Source organism: Cyprinodon variegatus, unplaced genomic scaffold (assembly GCF_000732505.1).
Source record: "Cyprinodon variegatus isolate N-32 unplaced genomic scaffold, C_variegatus-1.0 Scaffold280, whole genome shotgun sequence".
Taxonomy (NCBI): domain Eukaryota; kingdom Metazoa; phylum Chordata; class Actinopteri; order Cyprinodontiformes; family Cyprinodontidae; genus Cyprinodon; species Cyprinodon variegatus.
In genome coordinates, this window is record NW_015150733.1 from 965,086 (window position 1) to 974,869 (window position 9,784).

A 9,784-nucleotide genomic window follows, 5' to 3' on the forward strand; every position below is an offset into this window, starting at 1 on the left:
GAACAAAACCTCATCTTACAGAAAAATGATGAGGAAGAAAAAAAAGTCTTAATGAAGACTGAAGCACAGTGGCAGCATGAACGAGATACAAAACTAGGTAGCAAAGCATGATAAAAAGTGCAAGTTACAAATTAGTGTCTTTAAATACAGCTACGTATCCAACTCACTGTACTACATGGTAATCTCATCTCATCCCTCAGGTGTAACCCCCTCGGGAGTGAAGAGGAGATAGTCATTGGATCATGATCCAAAGGATCTTCTCACTAGTTGCACTCTAATTTTTGTTTTATCACTTTTTTTTTGTTTCATATCAACTACATAAGAAACACGTGAATGTCATGGGTGTATAAGGACAATTTGTCAAGAACATATTTAGTTTTAGACATTTAGACATTTTTGTTTTTCAAGTTCCTTTATTGTGGTGATGCGTTTAAGTTCTTTATGCTCTCTGAATTAAATCGGGGCACACTGTCGTCTCCAAAACAGCTGCTCTGCTGAGTGTAGGGTTTTCTAGGAATCAGATCAATCTTGAAAGCTAGCTTTTCCTGGAACAGGTTTGCTGTACACTGCCATAGTGACTAGGCTTGCTAAGAATCAATCCAGCTTCGTGGTACTCGAAAGTCAGGGTTGCATTGCTAACCCAGTAATCCTGCTTCTAGGTACAGGCGTCAGGTTTGCGGAAAACAACGGGTTGCATATTGGGTCGGGAGAAAACAGAAAAAATGTTTTTTTTTGTCCTAAAAAAAAAAAAGGAAAGGACAATACGTCCCAATAAAAGACGAACAAAAAAAACAAAACATGCAGAGCATTTTGACAACCTCCATTTACTTAACAGTTTAAACCGTTTTAAGAAACAAACAAATTTCAGCACTGTCGACATGTAATACATAATAGCAATATTAAATATGTAAACTATTGCCTTCAATAGAGTGCTTACATCTTGTTAAGTGTTTGCTTTAGCACCCTGTATGGTTTAGATTGGTTTTATTCTGTATAAATGAAGGCCAAACAGCTACAAAATCTTCCCTACCAGTTTTACAAACTAAAATAAAACTACTTTAAATGATTTGTACCCTTCACTGGTTAAAATTATCATCCTTTACTTGCATGTGTTAAGGAAGTGTCTAATCTAATATAACTATACCAACAAAGTATCACCTTGGTAATTACTTCAAATTATGCCATCCCAAGCTACCTGAGTATAGTAGATTACTACTCATGAACTATGTTCCAACGGACCAGATCAAGGGTTTCCAAATTGATTCAAAATCCTCTCGTCTGTCATTAAATATCGAGGGAATCCTTTCTGAATGCAAGTTAGTCAATGTAGTGATCTCGGCTTGAAAAATGTCATTATTCAGAGCAATAGCATCAGCTTTGGTGCACAACAAATTCCATGGGAGGGAAGAGTTATGAAGAGAACTGCTTCTTGTTTCGTTTTAAAAAGAATTCAATCAATGCATACCAAATTTCTTTCAACTGCGGTCAAGGTACGTGACTCTACATTTTTCACACACCTGGAAGACATGTACCTTTTAGTAATATAGGCTATGCAAATTGAAACAGACAGTGTCTTGCATTAAGGAAACACAAATCTATTTATTCAGGACTTTTTTTCCCTAATGCCATCTGTTATACCACAACTCAATTCCCTTTTACAAATTCCCTTTACGCCATTTATATTCGCATGTCTAACTTCTTGTAATGCATCGTAAATAAATGAGACTGCGTGGTTTTCTGCTATCAAGTGTCTGAGACATTGATCTAGCTTATCCGCTGTTGCACTTTCAAAGTTGTCAAGATGAGTTCTTACAAAGTGTCTAACCTTGAGGCATCTAAAGACGTCTGTGCAGCTTAGTCCATATTTCTTCTGAGGCTGCTGGAGTGAAGTAAACACTGTACAATCCTGACTCTTTTCATTTGGCAAAGACCCCAGTCAGAGTTTCAGGAGTAAATGACAAATTTGCATAGTGTAACAGCAGAGAACTGAACTCTAAGTATGAGATATTTTGTGATTTATTTCTAGAGCTAAAGACCATCACATATAACTTTGATTTTCTTTCAAAATGGTCCGGAGATATTAGCATAAACTTCTTGCCAATGTTTCAATGATTTCTTAATTTGTAAAGAAAAGAAAAAATAGATATTCTTTGAGATGGTAAATCACACAACGCTCCACCCAAACACATTAAAGTTCTGGTTGTAATACTGCAATGTGAAAAAATTGTGTAAAAATAATTCCAGGTGATGAACTTCCTGCTATGTGAGTAGTTATATATAATTTACTTATGAATTTAGAAAGTATAAAATAATACCATACCATACCAACTTTATTTATGAAGCACTTTATACACTGACAGGACAGGACCGAAGTGCTGTACACAATCATAAAATACAATGCAATTATAAAATAGAAAGGATTGAATATAAAATACATATTAGTATACAAACAGAATAAAACAAAGTGAAATCTCTCAAATTGTGCCAAAAGCTAAATAAAAAAAAAATGAGTCTTAAGAAGGGACTTAAAAATAGCAAGAGAAGAGGCCTGTCTTATGCTCAAAGGCAGATCATTCCATAGCTTAGGAGCTGCCACAGAAAAAGCACGGTACCCTCTGAGCTTGCATTTTGTCTTTGGGACCCTCAGAAGCAACTGATCAGCTGACCTGAGGGAACAGGAGGGTGTGTAAGAATGTTACAGCTCAGACAGATAAGGAGGGGCAAGGCCATTAAGAGTTTTAAAACAAATACAAATTTTTAAATTAATTCTTAAATGTACTGGCAGCCAGTGTTAGGAAGCTAAAACGGGGAATATGGTTGAATTATAAAATCGAAGTCGAAGTATAAGATAATGTTGCATGGTGTTTTTTTCTGTTTTGTTTATCATACAGCACCTTTCTATGAGAGTTTCTTCTTAACCTGAGTACATTACTTACAGTAATTTGCATTAGCATCACAACCGGAGTAGCTGATAGGGTGACATTTTGCTGCATAAATTTGCACAACAATGATGAAAACCATGGCACATCAGGTCTAAGTGCCTCTTGTTCCATATGAGCAAACCTCTCTGTGATAACTGTGGATGTCCGGGTTTCAATGTAACCCCTGCGACGTAATGCTGCTGTACACCAACTGTAATCATGTGTAAGGCAATTATGTGGAAATGCGAACAATTCCGCCTGCTGCAGAATGCACCGCAAGCTGGGTGGAAATAAAATAGAAAGCGCTGATGAAAGTTGGACATAAAGTGCCCTGTTTACACTCTTATGCACACACTCAAAGCTCAGCTCACATAGCCAAACAAACTCAGACCTGAACTCAAACAGTGTAGCCAAGACCAGCTGTGACTGTTTACAATTCTTTTTAAACCAACCCTATATGTGATTGGAATAGCAGCCGCAGAGAAAAATATCCGGTCTCCTCAAATGTGATTACAGATTCTGAAATGTTTTTCCACATAGATCCCCTGACAAATTGCAGAAAATGACCTAATAATGCATTCAATACACAGAATAACAATATGTTACTGCAGTAAATTGGCCACTATCTCATTTGTACCCTAGATGATAGATTGGCTTTATTAACAGAATGTTTTCAAACAGAAGTCTGAAAAAATCCATATGATCTCACTCAGTTATTTATAAAATATGGTCTATCTGATGCAGCATCCCTGAAGCCGGAGGTCATAAATATTCATATTGGAGAGCACAACAGAAGATCTTTTCTGGGCAGCAATATTGATCGCCCCTTTTTTGCATCCCAAAGATTCAGCATGGTTCTTTGAAGTAGGCACGAGTCAATTAATGTCTCACACATGATATCATCCAGGCCGTAACGCTTTCTCGCCTTTGAGTTCCTGCTGACATTTAATGAACATTGAGTGGCAGAGGGCGGAACAATGGCACTGCTGGATGTGATTGCTGGAGCAGAAGGAGGGGATGCTTAATATCTGCACAGAGTGAAACGATGCAAGACCGAAGTGGAAATTAGCCACACTTCTTTGCTTCTTGCTTGAGATGCAGAGCTGTAGTGAAGAGATTTAGGAATCAAAATGAACATTGTAAAAAGGGATATCTTAAGACATTTACATTGGCTGAGCAGGCTGGGTCTTGTTGCATTAATTGTCTCTTAATGATCAGTCATTGTTAATCCATCCATTTTGTCTTTAATTGATGGGACGTGAGCTGGAATGAAACTCCACTGATCTGTGGAACCCAAGGCTTTTCCGTGTTTTTTTTTTTCTTGACAGGGTCACAACAGGTCTGAAATCTATCCTAGCATTCACTAAACAATGGAATTTAGATGTATAAAACAAAAGTCACAGCTACCCCTACATATTGATGCTGTCCCAAACAACTTCTCTCCCTATTTATTTGCCCAATTCCTAGGTTTAGTTACTAACAAAGGCAGTTGGCATTAAAAAACAAAAACAAAAAAAAACAAAACATTTTTGTTGTTTAAACTGAAGGGTTGGAGCCACACAGCTTAAAGACTCCACTTCCATAAAAAAAAGAATTCTGGCAGATTTTAGTTCTCCCATACACCAATATCATATACAGTTATTTTCTCATGAGAGTTCCGAAAAAGGTCATATAAGCTAATTCTATACAACCGGCTGTTTTTTAAAAAAACAAAGCACCTAATTAATCAGGAATTCATTATTATGTTGGCCAACCTATAACTTCAAATTAGAAAACGTGATTATTCAGGATTACAGTTGAAATCAAGCTATAAAGCCTCACCTGCATATGATGCTTAAGTTTGGCTTAACATCAAGTAAATTTTACTATTAATTCATTGTGTCCCTTTTTGATATCTTCATACTATGATTATGACTATCCGTGGCAGTAGTTTTAATTCTGAAACATATGCACTTTGTTGTATTTTGATGCAGTAGCTATATTTAAAAACATTGTTATATTTTCTGTAAATAATGGGTTGATGACAATTGCAGTTTAATTGTTTGATTGACATTTTAATATGCAGTGATTGTTTAATCAAATAGGCGCAATGGTTACAGGTGACCAGTCAACTTCTTCAAAGGGAGTTCCCGTTTTCACACGTCAATGCCTATTTTTTAGGACCTTTAAAAAATGTGGACAATTAAGAGTTTTTCTCTTCAATTTTAGTCACAATTAACCGTAGTTAAAAAAAAAAAAAAGATAAGATATTTTTCAATGCAATAACGTGCAAAGCATAAGTTTGAGTTTCATGCTTCTGGCTATTTTTTTGGGCAGGAACTGGTTTTGTTATTAAGGATAATTGACATTGCCAGCAATTTTAGGACATCAGAGTCCAGAAGGATAAATCTGGGGATACACTGTAGCATATCTTCCATCTCTGCTCACTGCTACAGCTCAGAATGTTCAAAAAAACAGCGAGATTTGAAAGTTCACAACTCTCAATATATTGTCTTAGACTATACAGCCCAATGCTTTGAGGCTATCTGACTGCTTACACTGTACGACCAAAAGCAACACATCAGTCGCAGCCCCGTAGAGAGATTGCTCTGGTCAGACTAGTCTATCCCAAAGCAAAGTCAGAGAAGAAGAAAAATTCCCTTGTTTGCACCTGTCCAAAAATGCGAGGATAAGAATCGTAGTTCTGCTTCAAAAGCAGGATATGCTTACGATTACCTCACAAGGGACAACTGAATTTCAAACATCTTTGAATTTCCTCCAACCGCCCCTCGTTATCTCCTATATTGCACAGCAGAGGAGGAAAAATGAAGCTGAAAGTCATCCAAATCTTCAGAAATTCTTATAGGATGGAAAATTTGGCCCAAATGTCTTAAATCCATGTCTTAAACCCAGATTAATCTGCAGAGGGACACCTTCTACAGTAGCAGCCATTCAAAATGGCCCTTCCCAGTCAAACGCCAGCCAGATGGCAGCTGACTTCCCTGCATCTCCTAGCAGAATTCCATCCAAATTCCAGCCACTGGAGTGACCCCCTCCTTCTCTTGGACGTGCATATATTTTTACTCTGACTCCACCCTTTCACTGAATTCTCTTTAGATCTTAATTTCCACAAATCATGACAGAAAGAATATTTTAGTACAAATATTGATGATTAAAAAGAAATTTTAGGGGACCAGCCAAGGACCAACTAAGGACCTGCCAAGGACCGACCTAGAAAAAGTGGGGACATTTTGAATCGCTAATCCTGTACATATGGTTGCAAACTTTGCCTATACACCACACCTGAAGATCCATTTGTCAAGTTATCTGTTTTACAAAGATAGCTACATTACAAGAGAGCACCTGGCAAGCTCTTTATTCTGGGCCACATGTTGTAATGTTATAGCCTCATCTGTGTATCACAAAAAGGTATTGAGCACTTTAGCATGTTTGGTTCCTGAAATGTAGAAGCAGGTGTAGTAGCAAAAAATGGAAATCTGGTTACATTCAGGGAATAGAGATAGACCAGTCAGACAGATTCTGACAAATTCATTAAAAAACAGTTACCACTATCAGGAAACATAGATTAATCTGTTTAGATCAACTAAGCTGAAGCATGAACTAAAGTCACCATGGCTCAAAAAATACCTAGATCAAATCTAAGGGCCCCTGTTAACATTCCACCTCAAGTGTCTGCCGGATGTGTAGTGTACTCAGCAACACAGATGAATGAAGCACTGTTACAAACACTTTCTTTGTCTTTCACCACACCCCCACTTCTTGCCTGAACTACAGTATGTGGATGAGCTTTACCCTCAGGGAGATCTTATGATGCTGTCTGCCAGGCCGAGCAGCTTTGCTCGACGCCACGGACACCAAGCCCTGATCCTGTTGTTTGCGCAGTAAACAGTTTGAACACAAAGCAGATGACCCAGTTTTTAGCATCCCAGCATCAAAAGTATTAAGTCGTGGGATGGATTGTGTTAATTCCTTTTATTGTGAGCAGCCACTCAGGTATGGGGGAATCAAACTACATGAAAGAAAAATCCTTAAAAAAAAAACCCAACTAGTTTCATTTACAAGAAATATAAATATGTTTTTTTTTTTACTCATTTGCTTCAGAAAAAGTATTCAACTGAAGTAGTTTTGGTACTTCATATGAGCTGCTTTTCTTATGCTTCTTTTTTTTTTTTCTCTCCCGAACAAATTTTTCTTTCACCCATATCCTTAACATGAAATGCAATTAGTTTCAAGTGTTTTGTTGTGATTTGGGATTTGTTTCATTTTTCCTGTGGCTGTTTAGGCTTCTCATGTGAAATTTCAGTAGATTTCTAATACAATCCAGCTAAATACTAAAAAAAAAAAAAAAAAAAAAAAACCGAGGAAGTCACCCAAAAAGTCAACTGCAGCACTTTATCACCAAATAGCTCCTGGCATGCACCGTACATCCCAGATTGATGATGGGAATCAGGGATGGGGAATTACTCCTCCTAATAGGTTGTGTGCAGCATTTTATCAGGTATCGCATATACTATATAACACATTATAAATGGATGTGAAATGAGATCATAACCAATTGATGGATTAAATGGTAGATAAATCTGAGACAAGTACAGAAAATGCTTTATGAATAGCATCGATTTGTCCTTTTCTCATGAAATGACCTTTTTCTCATTGAATCAGAAGCAACCCTCATGAATTACAATGCATTCAGTGTTGAGTCATTATCTTTAATTGATTAATAAGTTTAAATACCGATAGCTCATGTGGGAAGTAATGGAGACAGGAATCAAGGACAATCAGTTTCATGAGATCAAATGGGATCTTTTATGTTTTTTCTCCTGATTGATCCCCTTTTTTCAAAAAGCCTTTAGTTAGGTTGGTCGGAAGTCTGTTTAATAGTAGAAACAACCTTTATAACTGTATCCTGCCAACTACTGGTGATAACAATGATGTTTAAAGGAGGACCTAAGGAAGGAGCTAATGCAGTGCTAAGCTAGGGTAAACAGTATGTGGTTTGATAGATTTTTGGGTTTTTTGTGCAAAGACAGTGATGCATGATATCTAGTACAACGGGCAAGATGTTTATCAAAATACCTACCAGTAGCGGCTGGCCTGTAGAGGGCGTTAGGGCGCTGCCCCACCCACCCAATGACCCTGATTAAGATATAACAAAAAAACATTTAATTTAATTTTAAATTAGCATTAATTTAATTTAAATTAACATTTAAATTATTTAGAAATATATTAATATATACATTTTCGATGTGCAAGATCGATAATCTTTAATGACGAGTAAAGTGTCATTTCAATTTTTGTCGGACTGCTGACGTGTTTTCGCCCTTGGGCGCAAGAATGTTTGCCCATTAACTCTTGTTAAAAGTTGTACTTGCACAGTTCTCCTCTGCAATACAAACGTATAGGACGGCCCAGGGTGAAGCTAAGCAGGGACCTGAGGCTGACAGGAATTGTATTTACTCAGCACCTTCCGCCACAGCGCAAACGTTTTGTGGGTGATTGACAGGTCGAGTCACAGGAGTTGGAGATGCATTGGAGAGACCGAGAAATGGCACAAAAAAAACATATATATAATCAAGTCCCTTAAAGCAAAACCTTTTAAACAGAGAACTTCCCAAGAGAAGCTGGAGGTGACGGCTCTTGGCCGTGATAAGCCGAAACATCAATATTAACCAGCAGTCCAAAGACAGAGGGGGACTGTACACTTCCTTTTCCAGGACCTGGTTTAGCAAGAAGGCTTGGCTAACTGCATGCAGTGAGGCTAACTTCGTGTTCTGCTTTCCCTGCGCCCTTTTTTCAAACGTCAAGATCTGACCCAGCATGGAAAAAGACAGGTAGGACTGATTTAAAGCACTTTTAAGTAAAGGCAAAGAAGGATAAACAATCTGGGATTCACATAAAAAATAGTTGAATATGTAAATTTGCATAGTTGCTCTTAATTAAACACATTCTCAGAAAATAGTTTTATATTGATAAAAATAAAGCTAAATAATACAGTAGCTTCTTCATTATTAAACTGGTACATTATTTTTTTTTTAGATTTGTGAAAACCATATTGGACCATGCAATACACAGATTTGCCTTCACAAAGCCTCAGAAGGGCACAATTTATGTACAAAAAGTAAACCTGTACATGAAATTATGTTTTGTTTTTATAGTGTTTTTGTAATGTTTTTTTGTTGTTGTTGGTATATATATAAATATACTGGCATTATAACTTAGTATATTGTTTTTTGGCTTATGTATATTTTGAATTTATAGCCCCCCTCATAGAAAAAACTCCACCAGCCGCCACTGATACTTACTAACCTAAAAAACACTGGCAATATATGGGAAGTTTATTTTGTTCTTACACTTGTTGAGGAGGAATGACTTAGAAAGCTTTACGATTCAGTGAGTGCTATAATTAAATGACAACATTACTTGTTGCTTACTAGCATGTGAGGAGTTTCAAATGGTGTTCAAATTGCATGTTAATAAAATTAAAGAAAGTCAGCCTGCAAGACAGGAATTAAATACAGTATGACTGCTATATCTAAATCCATTCCAAGTTGCAAGTAATGCACCTCTGACAATCTGTAACATATTGAACCTAAAAGCAAATAACCTAACATGGAATCCATGGTGTCTGGATGCATATTAAAGAAAAGGTACACTTCTACTGGGTTGTATAATTAGTGGCACCAAATCTGGCTTCTTAACAAACAGCAAATGCTATTGGTTCCAGTTACCAATAGGCTCCAGATGTAATATTCAATATTCTCTGTTTCTGTTTATTTTTTTATAACATTAGCTGCTCTAAATTAGTTAATAACATGGCCTGACCACATATCCCTTTTTCTATACAACCCACTGCAGAAAAGTAT